Source organism: Pleurodeles waltl, chromosome 12 (genome assembly GCF_031143425.1).
Source record: "Pleurodeles waltl isolate 20211129_DDA chromosome 12, aPleWal1.hap1.20221129, whole genome shotgun sequence".
NCBI lineage: Eukaryota > Metazoa > Chordata > Amphibia > Caudata > Salamandridae > Pleurodeles > Pleurodeles waltl.
Window position 1 is genome coordinate 456141624 of NC_090451.1, and position 15739 is coordinate 456157362.

Below are 15739 nucleotides of genomic sequence, written 5' to 3' on the forward strand. Positions count from 1 at the left end.
TACTGAAGTTTGAAATTGAGCTAAGTGTTCATTAACAACTGACAAATGATGCACAGTATGTTATCTCTGAAATTGCCGATCGCCACATGCTGAATGATGCATTGAAATGCACGTGGGAGTGCGCCTTTTCAGTCGTGTTGACTCAGGATACAAACACAAAGAACTTGCCACAGTGTGGGTACACATTTCCACATTGTCCAATGTAAGGATTAATCCATCATTTTAATGTAACCTGTGGAGATTTTCCGTGCAGATCCAGTTTCTGAAACCATCTTCTTACCGAACGTCCCAGTGTTATATGCAAAATTGTAACCTCACATTGTCTTTTGAATCCTTGACAGTAAGCACTTCGAAAAAGAAATGTGTAACGGAGGACATCCGTGCAATCTATAAGATTACGCTGAATTTTTATTTCTGGTGTCAAAACCACTTGATAATATTGCAGATTTCTATTTCTGCTTTGTCGGTCAATAATGTAACTTTAAGCGAGGGATGCCCAGCGGCCATTGATTACCAGCTTCCATTGTTAAATGAGCCATTTTCTGAATCTTTTATCTACAACCTTCATATTAACCTGAGCTTCAAGGTGTCATTGAGGCTATTCCTGGTGTTCTGACTCTCATTTATCAGCATCACCACTTGATTGAGTCACCAGTGGGGTTATCAGTCAGCTCATAATGACTTCCTCATTCTGAAGCTCGGTGGCTGCTTGAAAATGAAATCACATCTTTTGTCCTGTAACGCCATCCATATTTTATATAGATAAACCTAATGATGTTTTTATTTAGTTGAATGGTCTAAGATATGTATTCACTGCTGTATGTTATAGATTTAGGCCATCAGCGCTCACTGATGATTGTGTATACATTTCGATTTCTGTTTGTGCCCTTCCTGATATCGACACCGGTATCAGTCCTCGAAAGTATGTTTCTAAACTACGATTTTGCCAAAAATTATACAGAACGACCCAATAAAATGACAAGAGACAAAAACGCTCCTTACTGTTTTTTCTTACTGACTGAATACGAGGTATGTTTTGAGTTGTGCACCAGCACGCTCGCACATGCAACTCAGAGCATGCTCACAGGCTGAATGTTCAATTTATGCCACCACATTAAACACTTGATCACTGACTTCTAAGGTTAGTATTCTGCCTTGGTCCTGGCCAGTTTCACCTCATCAATATGCTAATGATCTCAGAAAGGTGTCTCGTGATAAGTGAAATTGCAAACGCTTCTATGACAAAGATTCATACTGAGAAAAATTAGTATGCCTACTTGGCCTCGCTTGAAGTTAACGGGCGATTATATGAAATACAGCAATCCACCTTCCAAATTATGTTTAGGTTTCCAGGTAATGGCCCTAACAAGCCTTGTACACAATATTTAAATGATACATTCAGAAAGCAAATGTAAATCTTCCAAAGCTATGAGACCAAGGGGCACAGTTATACTCCATTTGCACGCAATTTGCATAATTTTGTTTACCCAAATTGGGAGCAAAACTAACTCCATATTTATATTTTGACCTTAGACACATCTAACGTAAAAATATTGGAGTTTGCACCATTTTTTAGATGCTTGAAACTACCTTTCGTCAATGAGATGCAAGGTAGGTGTGCCCATCTAAAAAATGGTGCTAACACCCTAGCCCCATATTTATACTCCCGTGCTAAAATGATGCACGGGTGGGAGGAGGGGCTAAATAATGATGCAAAGCTTGCTTTGCACTATTATTTAACGCCTGGGTCAGACCAGACGTTAGGGGACCTGTGGATACATTTCCATGGTTAAACACCATGGAATGGGTCCACAGGTGCCCCCGGCAAGCCCCAGGAAGATCCCCACCCCAAGCAGAGGGACACCAGAGGATGGGGTACCCCATCCCAGGTACGTAGGGTAAGTATAGGTAAGTTTTATTTAAAATTAAAGTGCCATGAGGGGCCTAACTTGGGGCCCCCTGCATGGCACAGGGTGCAGTGGCCATGCCCAAAGGACACTGGTCCCCTGTGCTGGCCACTGGGGTTTTGGGCATGAGTCCTGTCTTTTCTAAGACAGAAATCATGTGGTATAGATGGTTTTGCATCAGAAAATGACACTAGGCTGGTTAGAGGCATTTTGTTTGCCTCTAACCAGCCTAATGTCATTTTTTGGTGCAAAACCCCCTTCTCCCAACTTCCCCCCCTTCTCTCCAATGCATCAGGCTCTCAAGTGCATAAGCCCAATGACAGAATCTCGAATCCCGTCTCTTGATGTCATCAATTCTCCCCTCACATCTGAAGTTTTAGCCCCTTGTCATGACGTTTTATTAGAGTTTTCCAGTCCATCCCCCTAATTCCTAATTGGTCAATTATTCACCAGTTATGACTCTATCCAGTAATATTATTTTTGCAAATCTATGAATTTGTTCTCAGTTCATTGATTGGTTCACTGTACGATGTCCTCATCATGTGGCTCATCAGGTATCGAAAATGTTGTTATTGTTCAAGTTCTGGGAAAATACGTCTTGTCTGCTCTGCATATCATTTCTACCTTGATTAGTTAGCTCAGCCATGATCTGTAAAGAATCAGAAAGCAGAAGTAACTCTTTTATAAGGTGCAGTAAAAATCAAAAATAAGGGAAAAAAATCTCTCACAGTTCAGTTTCACATCCAGGAACCCTTTTCCTTTGTCTAAATTGATTAGCAGCTTGTCACATCCGGTTTTATGTCAAATCAGGTCATCAATGTCTCTTCTGGTTTGTTTTCAGCAGTCTCTTTTAAGTTTTTTAGATTAGCTCAACAAATCAGCTTCTTTTTCCCCTTCAGGTTACATCAAAGTACTGACTCAGAACCTCCCTATCCAAACAAAAGGACATAAACTCGTGTTGCCATTCATTAGTATTTGCATATGCCCATTCAGGTCCTGCGCAACGTCGACTTGCTATTCTCTTTATTTTCAACCTTCGATCACCACTTAGTTCTCCTTCACTCAATTCTTCTATTCTTGTGGTATCTACTTCTTCCTCTATTGTTTCATTTATGACCAATAATTTTCTTTTCTCTACTTGCGACTCAGGCCAATTATCTCCTTTCCTCAATCGTTCTATTAGTATTCTTCTCAGGATTGGACTCTTCTCCTTCTTTTTCTCTATGGTGATTTCTCTTGATGGACCTGCAACGGGCTCAGGAGGAATCGGATCACCTTGACTTTGATCCATCTAAACTCTTTCCCCCTCTTGGTCTGGCACTTGCTCTGTCTGCTTTTCAACACCGTCTGCTTCAGGGAGAACCTCTGCTGAGCTTGGCTCTCCTGCTGTATCAGTTGAGATAGATTCTTCCACACCCTCCTGTAATTGTTCACTTTCGTCTCTTACAGAGGTGATAGAACCATCTTCCACCAGCTCTGGTTCAACTTCAGGCTCTCTTGGCTCCTTTTCTGGTTCAGGTGCGGCAACCTGTTTCACTATTGTTGGTGCTCTCAACAACACCTCTTCATGATCCTGTGGACATACCACTCTCTTGGTATGGCTCGTGTGTATCCAGTTTGGAAGTCCTGCACACTTCACAGCTATTGTGGTTGTTAGGACCACCTGTTAAGGCTCTCTCCAGCGTGGCTCTAAACAGGTCTCGCACACATATTTCCAAACAACGACCCAGTCACCAGCTCCCAGATTGTGCCCTGCATCGTGGATGGGTGGCAGGGTGGTGGCCTGCACCTGCTGAGAGAATGAGCAAACCATATCAGCCAGACCCTTGCAGTAGTCCAACACCATATCATCTGTAATGTTTACAAGTGCATTTGCAGGAACTGCTGGCAATCTCATTGCTCTTCCCATGAGAATCTCGTGGGGCGACAGCCCTGTCTTCCTGTCAGGTGTATTTCTCATCGACATCAACACCAAAGGCAATGCATCTGGCCATTTCATATTTGTAGCTGCACACATATTTGCAATTCTTAATTTCAAGGTACCATTCATCTGCTCCACCAGTCCTGATGCTTCATGGCGGTAACTACAATGCAACTTTTGCTCAATGTTTAGTGCTGCACATAAGAGTTTAATCACCTGGTTATTGAAATGAGTTCCCCTACCTGATTCTAAAGAGATCGGAAACCCGAAATGTGGTGTCAACTCTCTAAGTAACAACTTTGCTTCTGTGAGACTGTCATTCCTTCTTGTGGGGTATGCTTTAATCTGGTGACTAAAAACACACACAATCACCAACACTTACTTCAAACCTCCACACGCAGGCATTTCAATGAAATCCTATTGCATTCTGCTGAATGGACCTCTTGCTCTTTGTAGGAAAGTACCATCTTGCCTGGCATGTTACCCCCATTTTTCACTGTATATATGTTGTTTTAGTTGTATGTGTCACTGGGACCCTGGTAACCCAGGGCCCCAGTGCTCATAAGTGTGCCTGAATGTGTTACCTGTGTAGTGACTAACTGTCTCACTGAGGCTCTGCTAATCAGAACCTCAGTGGTTATGCTCTCTCATTTCTTTCCAAATTGTCACTAACAGGCTAGTGACCATTTTTACCAATTTACATTGGCTTACTGGAACACCCTTATAATTCCCTAGTATATGGTACTGAGGTACCCAGGGTATTGGGGTTCCAGGAGATCCCTATGGGCTGCAGCATTTCTTTTGCCACCCATAGGGAGCTCTGACAATTCTTACACAGGCCTGCCACTGCAGCCTGAGTGAAATAACGTCCACGTTATTTCACAGCCATTTTACACTGCACTTAAGTAACTTATAAGTCACCTATATGTCTAACCTTTACCTGGTAAAGGTTAGGTGCAAAGTTACTTAGTGTGAGGGCACCCTGGCACTAGCCAAGGTGCCCCCACATTGTTCAGAACCAATTCCCTGAACTTTGTGAGTGCGGGGCCACCATTACACGCGTGCACTACATATAGGTCACTACCTATATGTAGCTTCACCATGGTAACTCCGAATATGGCCATGTAACATGTCTATGATCATGGAATTGCCCCCTCTATACCATCCTGGCATAGTTGGCACAATCCCATGATCCCAGTGGTCTGTAGCACAGACCCTGGTACTGCCAAACTGCCCTTCCTGGGGTTTCACTGCAGCTGCTGCTGCTGCCAACCCCTCAGACAGGCAGCTGCCCTCCTGGGGTCCAGCCAGGCCTGGCCCAGGATGGCAGAACAAAGAACTTCCTCTGAGAGAGGGTGTGACACCCTCTCCCTTTGGAAAATGGTGTGAAGGCAGGGGAGGAGTAGCCTCCCCCAGCCTCTGGAAATGCTTTGTTGGGCACAGATGTGCCCAATTCTGCATAAGCCAGTCTACACCGGTTCAGGGACCCCTTAGCCCCTGCTCTAGCGCGAAACTGGACAAAGGAAAGGGGAGTGACCACTCCCCTGACCTGCACCTCCCCTGGGAGGTGTCCAGAGCTCCTCCAGTGTGCTCCAGACCTCTGCCATCTTGGAAACAGAGGTGCTGCTGGCACACTGGACTGCTCTGAGTGGCCAGTGCCACCAGGTGACGTCAGAGACTCCTGCTGATAGGCTCCTTCAGGTGTTAGTAGCCTTTCCTCTCTCCTAGGTAGCCAAACCCTCTTTTCTGGCTATTTAGGGTCTCTGTCTCTCGGGAAACTTTAGATAATGAATGCAAGAGCTCATCCGAGTTCCTCTGCATCTCTCTCTTCACCTTCTGATAAGGAAACGACCGCTGACCGCGCTGGAAGCCTGCAAACCTGCAACATAGTAGCAAAGACGACTACTGCAACTCTGTAACGCTGATCCTGCCGCCTTCTCGACTGTTTTCCTGCTTGTGCATGCTGTGGGGGTAGCCTGCCTCCTCTCTGCACCAGAAGCTCCGAAGAAATCTCCCGTGGGTCGACGGAATCTTCCCCCTGCAACCGCAGGCACCAAAAAGCTGCATCACCGGTCCCTTGGTTCTCCTCTCAGCACGACGAGCGAGGTCCCTCGAATCCAGCGACGCTGTCCAAGTGACCCCCACAGTCCAGTGACTCTTCAGCCCAAGTTTGGTGGAGGTAAGTCCTTGCCTCACCTCGCTGGGCTGCATTGCTGGGAACCGCGACTTTGCGTTAGTGTAATAGTCCCAGCGACCCTCTACAAGGTCACATAGGTTTGGGGTCCATTCGTGGTTCGCATTCCACTTCTGGAGTACATGGTTTGTGTTGCCCCTATCCCTATGTTTCCCCATTGCATCCTATTGTAACTATACATTGTTTGCACTGTTTTCTAAGACTATACTGCATATTTTTGCTATTGTGTATATATATCTTGTGTATATTTCCTATCCTCTCACTGAGGGTACACTGTAAGATACTTTGGCATATTGTCATAAAAATAAAGTACCTTTATTTTTAATATAACTGTGTATTGTGTTTTCTTATGATATTGTGCATATGACACTAAGTGGTACTGTAGTAGCTTCACACGTCTCCTAGTTCAGCCTAAGCTGCTCTGCTAAGCTACCATTATCTATCAGCCTAAGCTGCTAGACACCCTATACACTAATAAGGGATAACTGGGCCTGGTGCAAGGTGCAAGTACCCCTTGGTACTCACTAAAAGCCAGTCCAGCCTCCTACACTCTTCCAATGTGGCTCAAACTCACCACTGTCCCTTTTCCCATGTTTAGCTGCTGGCAAATTATACAGCAATGACATACTGCCTCTGCTGCCTGCCTAAACTTGTGATTAAATCAGTCGATCTTGAACAACCGGACCATTGCATCCCTCCCAATGTGTGCCTGACCATGGTAGTAATGGGCCATTTGTGACAATAAACTATTGGGCAGGACCATCTGTCCCTCTTCAGAAACCCAAATCTCATCGGGACATTGGACACATTTTAAGTTCGACCAGAGTAATTTCTCTTCTTTGTCAACATTATCTTGCAATGTTTTAAATTCTTCCAAAGCATTGATCACTTTCAATGCAAAACTTGTACGTGGGTTATCTTCTTCTGACATCAATTCCCACTTGCCTTTAAACGATATACAGTTCAAGGCACAAAACCTTGCGACTTGATCCACATATCCATTTCCAAGTGAGATGTAGTCCTGTGTCTTTTGATGTACAGTGCATTTTACCACGGCAATTTTTTCAGGTAACTGTATAGCATACAGCAATTCCTTTATTCTGTCACCATTTCTTTCTCGTGAACCAATAGAGGTCAGGAAACCTCTTTGCACCCACAATTGACCAAAATCGTGAACAATTCCAAATCCATATTGGCTGTCAGTAAAGATTGTGACTCTCAGTTTCGCAGATACATGGAACGCTCTAGTAAGAGCTACCAATTCTGCTACTTGTTCAGAATATATACCACGAAGCCAAGAAGCTTCTAATGTACCTGTGATTGTGCATACAGCATATCCTGCTCTCAATGTCCCTGTACCATCTCTGAGACATGAGCCATCAGCAAAGAAAATTTGGTCATTTTCTTCCAATCGTGTATCTCTGATATCTGGTCTTGGTTTTGTATTCAGCTCAGTTACCTCGAGACAATCATGCTTGATGTCTTCCTCTTTTTCAATCTCAACAGTATCACTCTGAAGTAATGTTGCTGGGTTCAGCACTGTACATCTTTTCAGTGTTACATTTGGAGTACCTAGAATGCTCGTCTCATACCTTGTCAGCCTGGCGCCAGTCAAATAATGTGTTTTCGTCCTTGTCAGTGAGATCTCAACAGAATGAGGAACCATTACCATTAGAGGGTATCCCATCACTGCTCCCTCACATTGAGAAAGGCTTTGACCATCTGTGTCAACAGCACGCAGACAACCTGGTAATGCTGCTGCGACTGGGTCCAAGGTAGCTGAAAAATAGGCTACTGGGCGATAAGCACCTCCATGGACATGTGTCAAGACAGACAAAGAACAAGCATCAAGGTCATGACAAAACAATGTGAATGGCTTCGTGTAATCAGGCATTCGGAATGCTGGAGCTCTGCACAAACTCTCTCTCAACTCAGTATATGCTTTCATCTTGTCCTGATCTAATGTAATGGGATATGTAACCTCCTTATGTGTCAGCTGCTGCAATGGTTTAGCAATTTCAGAAAAATGTGGAATCCACTGATGACAACAACCTATCATTCCCAGAAACATTCTGACGTCTCTCTGTGAAGTCAGAGGACTTCTCTGCCATATCATTGTAATCCTCTCCCTGGAGATTCTCCTTGTCCCTTTCTCAATTTGGTGTCCCAAGTATTTCACTGACTTCTGACAGTACTGCCATTTCAAAGGTTACACCTTATGTCCAAATTTCCCCAAATGATTCAACAGGGCAATCGAGTCGTACTTACACTCATCCTTTGTTTTGGAAGCGATCAGCAAATCATCAAAGTACTGCACTGGAGTCAATTGGTACAGTACTTCCAATGACTCCAGATTATTTTTCAGAATCGGATCGAACAGAGATGGTGACTCTGTGTACCCTTGAGGAAGTCTGCACCAGCTATACTCTCTGTCTAGGAATCTGAAACTAAAAAGAAACTGACTATCCTCATGAAGAGGCACAGAAAAGAAAGCTTCTGACAAATCAACCACTGTGAACCACTCAGCATCGCATGGAATCTGAAACAATATTACTGCTGGGTTCGGCACTACAGGACAACACTTGACCACCATGTCATTCACTTTTTACAAATCCTGCACAATGCGCACTTTCCCACACGGCTTCTTTAAGCCCATTATCAGTGAATTACATGGACAGCTCAACACGTCTTTCAAAATCCCTCGTTTCAGAAAATCTCCAATTATTTGTACCACTTTCATCAGAACATCTTGTCCTGTGTTGTACTCTGAAAGCTGCGGAAACACTACATTTGGCTTCAAAGTGATCTTGATCGGCTCCACTCCTTTGATCAGGCCTACTTCTTTACCTGTCAGGTCCCACACATTCTCCTGTACTGTTCCCTGTAAATCTGCATGCAATTCTTTCACAGTAAACAGCGGGAAAAACTCAATCAGTGGGTACTCTTCATTAATGTTTTCAGTCTCAGTTTCAGGAGTCTGTTCTTCTTCATCATCACTATTCGTCTGAACCTCTATTCCATTAGTTTAACAACTAATAAGACATCTGGTTTTGCACAATAAGTCCCTTCCCAGTAGAGATACTGGACTTGAGTCACAGACTACAAACTTATGTAGCCCCTGAAAGTTGCCAATCTCAACCTGTACTGTATCTGTGATCGGATTTATCAGCTGTCTGTTTGCTACTCCCAAACCCTGAACTGTTCTGCCTGATAAAGGTAAGTTTGGAACTTACGCACTTCTCACTGTACAGCGCGTAGCTCCTGTGTCCCCAAGAAATGAGACCCTATGACTCATCACCTTTCCTTTTACAAAGGGTCCTCTCTGATTTACCTCTAGGGATGCTGCAAGCATACATGGTTCCTCATCCGAACTCTCACACTTCCATTAGTCGTTTATTCCATTCTTACTATGTAATGGGAATTGGTGCACTGTGTCACTACTTCTGTTGTGTCTCTGACCTGTGACCTGCTGAGTAAGCATCACCTGTTGCTGTTCCATCGGGCCTTGAGATATCTGCATTTGCTGTCTAGGTACCATAGGAACCTGCTGCTGCACTGGTTGCAACTGCTACACATGCACCTGCTACATGGGTTGAAAATTCTGCACTTGATTCTGAAAATTCGGATTAAGTCTTCTCACTCTAGGGGCTTTGACAGTTTGAAATGTATTGACATCATCACCTTGCTGAACACCATCCTGCACCATCAACGGACACTCCCACTTCCAGTGTCCCACGTTTCCGCACAGATGACAATGGTAACATATTTTTTCTCCTTTGCATATCATTCTGAACCACTAAAGTATTCAAATCCGGACCACGAGTCATATTGACTCCACGACTCCTACCTCTCACTTGAGGTTGGAACATGACAGTTCCCTGCTGTTGCAGCATCTGTTGCACAAAAGCTCCCTGTACTAGTGTTTGAGCTGCCTTAATTTGCATCATCATCACCTTCTCCTTCAACTTTTTCTGCTTCAGTTCAACCTCAATACTACAGTATTTTGCATACTGCAATACCTCATCAATCGGCTTTGCTTACCAACAAATCAAATCACTCTTAATCATCTGACCTATTTCAGATCTCAACCCTCCTACAAACCTGAACACAAAGTGCAACATGTCTTTTGTCTCAATTGCTTCTTTACCACTGTATTCCTTGAAAGCTTTCAGCAATGTCTCATAATAAGTATGTATCGACTCTTTTACTTCCTGCACTGCCCTGTCAATCCTTTGCCAGTCAATATTTTTAGGTGCAATTCTCGTCTTCAGGAACTCGATCACCTTATAATAATGTTTTATCACTTCAGGTGATGGTGCACCTGTAACTCTATCTCTTTCAGGTTCACTTGTCAGCCAGTCCACTGCTCTCTTGCGCTCAACCCACAAATCAGCTGGCACGACTATTTCCAATAGAGTATTCAGGTCTTCACACTGACATTTCGAAAGCTTCACAAATCTATCTGTCTGCTGGTACCACTCAACCGGTTTCTCTCTCAGATAATCATTTGTGAATGACGGAATATCACTCCTGTTCCAAGGTACATGAACAAGTTGCCCTCCTGGAATTTCGCTCATTGGTAAAATTGTATTGGATCATTTTCTTTCTGAGCACTCTCAAGCCCTTCTTGTGAATCTCATTTCCATTTATTCTTCTTCTTTGCCCATCTCTCTTCCCACTTCTCTAATTCTCCCCAAATCTGAGCACTCTGCAATAATTCTCTGAGATGCTCTTTCATCCCTGCTGACCTCATGTGTTCAAAATCTTTTGCCTCGAAATCTAACCTGTAGCTCCTTTTCAAATGCTTTGTTTTCTCAATTTCTATGTCATGTTTATTTGCCAGATCTGCCAATTTCTGATGTATCTTGCCCACTTCTTTCGTAATTCTCGGACACAAGTATTTCAGCTGTTCTTCTGTGTAGGATTCTAACTTATTCACTCCCATCGTTCCTTCAACTAGCTCCATTATCTCTGTAGCCAATCCAACATGGTTAATCTGCTCTTCACCCTTGGATGAGTTTTGAGGAGTAGTCAGACTATCCAGCCACTCATTCATTTGCTGTGATGTCAATCTCTGTAATGAGATGTTACTTGCATTTGGCAATGGCACCTGTTGTACCACTGCATCTGGATTTTGTGGTGTCAAAAGCTTCAAGCACTCAGTCCATTTTCCGCATCTGGAAGGGCAACAATAATGGTCTAGATCCATCAAAGGTCTGACCCATAGGTGATATTACCTGCACATGATCTCTCACACCCCTCCTCACGAGGCTTTGTGACATTTCACCCTGTTCTCCTGCAATCGACTTATTCTGCGTAAACAATAGTACCGCTGGACCAACAGTAATTGGCAACGATATTGCATCTGGTGCCACTCTGACACCCTCATTTTGTGGAAGGGCTACTCCTATATTTTGATTCATCACCAGTGTCATGTCTGACTGTGTCCCTGTCATTGGTGTGGACCTCAGCAAACCCTGTGGCTGTGCCTGAGGCAACAACATTGGGGTCGGCTCAGTCTGAAGTAACAATGGCCTCGGAACCACTTGCTCCGTCAGCACCACTAAGTTCAAAGTTGTCTTAAGAATTGGTATCTCTGGATAAAGTCTCTATATCAGTGGAGGGTGCGTCTGCACTTGAACTACCAAAGTAGTCACTGCAGTAGGAGTACTCTGCACTACCCCTTGTACCTGTCCATTTTCTATCTGTTCTGGTGCCGCTGTCTCCAACACTTGGGCTGGGGCAGTTGGAGCAGAACTAGTACTTAGACCCCCTCCTGCACCTCACATAGTGGAGGTCAGTCTCTCAACACCTGAGCAATAAGGTCCTCAATATCTGAATCTTACGCTTCCACATAAGTCTTTTTCTTCTTCTTCTTGCCCCCTGACAAACCCTTATCACTCTTGCTAATATCCCCTTTTTCTTCTGACTCATCTTCTTCTGTAATTGCAGGAATCAACGTTACACCTTGCAGTGTCTCAGTTCTCCATTTCTTCTGTTCCCAATCCCATCTTGCCTCTGCTAGTGACTTCTCGACCTTCCTTATTCTCCTCTGGAATTTAATTTCTTGCTGTTGTCTTACTATGAGCTCCCAAACCGCTAAAGCCTCAAACTGTGCTGGTCTCAGAAGTGGTTTCGTCTCATATAATGCCATTTGCAACTGATCCAAAATTCTCAAATTAAACGTTCCGTGCTCTGGAAACGCTAAAGCTCCCTGTTTCTCTGTCAACTTACACCACTGCTTTCACCAAAGACATGGCGCGACACCACGCTCCTCCATCACAAGAAATGGCAAGAATTTTCCGGTAGGATCGGCTCCCCCATTGTTGCCTTAATGTAACTATTGCCCTTCATGGCACTCCTAAACACTTTGAAAAACTTCATCTTTCTCTTTTGTATTTTTTTGATGCAATAAGGAAATGACTTTTACTCCGAACATTCCTTTCACCTGCTTACTTAACCAATTGCCTTCTACGGAAAACTGCCAATCATCTTTCGACTCTTCTCACTAACCAACCTATCTCAGCGCGGCTCACTCTAACATCACACACACACACACACACACTGCGGCTGACAAAGTCTGACGGCTTGTCCTCCTGATGTTCAACTCACATGAAACTAATGCAAAATTATTGTGAGCCCTAGCCGAAAACCAATAACCAAAAAGAAATCAGTTGGTTTACTACAGGAAGGTACACGATCGCTTCAGAGACCTTCTGGACTTTCACTGATGGCACTTTCGCTCATGCAGCTATTCCTCTTTCTCAGTCTCCCACATTTGCAAGCAAAACTCGACACGCAAATTTCACTCTCAACTGATCAATGAGTCTGTCCTGGTGCACATAGGACTCGCCAAATCTCAGTTGAAAATTTCCCTTACTCACTTAACTTACACACCAACTTGTTGACCATGCCCGATCAACCTACTAAACCAGACAGATTACAACATATAACCAAGTGTCTCCTACACTTGTCAATATACTCCGGAATCTTAGACCTCGCAGGGTCCGTACATCACCACCAACCACGTGGACAATTTTTTAGCACAAAGCGCCACACATATATGAAGTTCTACGACTTCCCTACTCTCTTACTGCAGAGTACACACACTCCTACTAAACCTCAAATGGATTACGCAAACTCCCTACTCCCCTCAAATACATCACAATACACCTGCGGTCTGCATAAGCCTTTGCAAGCACAACCTACTACTTTCACACTATCACTAGAACGCCGAGAACATACCCATCTTTACGAGCGGGATCCAGGATCTGGGAAAGTCATTTCTGGGCTGAAGGGGACATCATCTTTGCTGCAATTGCCATTTCATAAGTCAAAAATTCAAACCTCATAAAAATGAATAACTAACCCTAATTTAAACTACCACCATAACCACTAATCACCACATAACTAGTTCTCCAAGGAAACTAACCATCAAGCTGCTACCAAAAACTGCTAGCCCGCCTGGTCCTTAGTAAGTAAACTTACAAGGGGATGCATATAGGTCGATGAACCTTCTGGATCACATGGAGTATCCTAGCCATGTAGTGACCAGTGTTACTAAGATGCACTATGACCAATCAACAATCATTAAGGAAAACATTAGTCAATAGACAACTAGATCAACATTTCATGAATAACCACAACCCAATATACCTTTAAAAAAAAAATATTTTCCTATTAGTTACAATTCTAATGCATATGGTTAATTCAAACTTTATTCAATCAGCTCAGAATTAGTTCATTAATGACCACCAATAACATAATCTAACCAGAACTTGAGAAAACATGTGCTCGAATGCTTCAGCATAAGCCAACAAAGATGAGTATTACAGCATTAATACCAGAGTTCAGCAACCAGTTCGTCAATCATTTGTCACTGTCAACATCACCCAAAAATCCTTACCGAACCCAGATTAGCATTTAGCATGTGGGACTTCATGTGAAAACAATTTAGAAACGTGAACTTGAAAACATCTAGCTAGAAGATAAACTATAAAACAGCACAGTTGGTACCTAGAAAGAAAGGGAAAAAGTTAATCAGTCACATGGTCATAGTTACCAGTCCTCGGAATGGATTAGCAACAAAGTCAGTCTTCATCTTCAGGTCATCAATTGATCAGCAACGCATCAGGCTCTCATGCGCATAAGCCCAATGACAGAATCTTGAATCCTGTCTCTTGATGTCATCAATTCTCCCCTCACATCTGAAGTTTTAGCCTGTTGTCATGACTTTTTATTACAGTTTTCCAGTCCATCTCCCTAATTCCTAATTGGTCAATTAATCACCAGTTATGACTCTATCCAGTTATATTATTTTTGCAAATCTATGAATTTTAATATTTCACTGTTCTCAGTTTATTGATTGGTTCACTGTACAATGTCCTCATCATCCAGCTCATCAGGTATGGAAAATGTTGCATCTACTTCTCCAGTCAGTGCTGCTATTGTTTAAGTCATGGGAAAGTACATCTTGTCTGCTCTACACAACATATGTTGCGATATGATTCACTCATCTCCTGTCCGTCAGTACATTGCAGAAGATTCTAGCTAAGGAGACTTTAACAGCGAATGGTTCACGGTCAGATCAATACATCAGCTTTCTCTAAAGTGCTAGAAATTCAGCTTCAGCATGAGCCCTGGCAAAACTAGGCCACAACTTCAGCTAAGTTAACTACGATATAATGCAAAATATAAGTTGCATCTTAATATGATATTTTTAATCATTTTAGTACAAATTCGGATAAGTGGCTGCCACTCTCCATGGGCACATTTTCAAACGTGCACATTAATTTTTCTACCATTAATTTCTCTAAAAATAATTTGTTAATCAAAACACATAAACATTCATTAATAATTTTTAATTAGCATATCTGCTTCAACACATGTATTTTGTGCAACAAATAGAAGAACAGCTAAGCTGTAAATTCACATGATTTTCATCATCTCGTGCTGGCGTTCTGTTCCATGAAATAAACTTTTGTAAGTAAGAGGTAAATCTACTTAAGTGTGGTTTATGTGCCAAAATAACAAAATGACAAATAAATGTTTTTGGAAATACATTGTCCAAACTAGTCACTTCACTTGTTTTTCAACAATTTTTTATTAACTGCTTTTTATCGCATTATTGGAGGATTGAGCTATTTCATTGAAAATTATATGCAACTATATCACATGTAATTAGAAGCGGAATCCAACAATGCTCGTGAAGGACTTGCAAGCATGATGGGTCCTAACTCAAAACGTTATCAAGAACACTTCACCAACATTAACTTCAAAATTAATTTTGAAGGGTTGTGTTTTTTTATATTTACTGGTAAATATGTTGGACATTTTGAAGAATCTACTTTTTTGATTCTAACCTTTGTACATTTTCCCTTTTAAAATAGCTCCTCTTTGGTAGGCACGTCTCCCAATACCATAAAGGGACAGTGAAAAGAAACAAGAAAGGGGCAACTTCGTAGAGGCTACTCTTTGACTGGTGGAATTGTAAGATACATACAGATCTCATGTCAGAGCGTGTGTGGCTTTTACGTGAAAGCTGTTGTGAAGTGTGCAAAATGTGCCACTATGTGACTGTGTGGCTTTTGGGATTAAAGACAAGAAGCCAGAGCTATACCCCTTATGAGATATATTCTATTCATTTTAACCATACTTTAGTTCCATCTGTTTATCTCTTCAGTCTATATTACACTTTCATTTAATTTGGGCTAATAT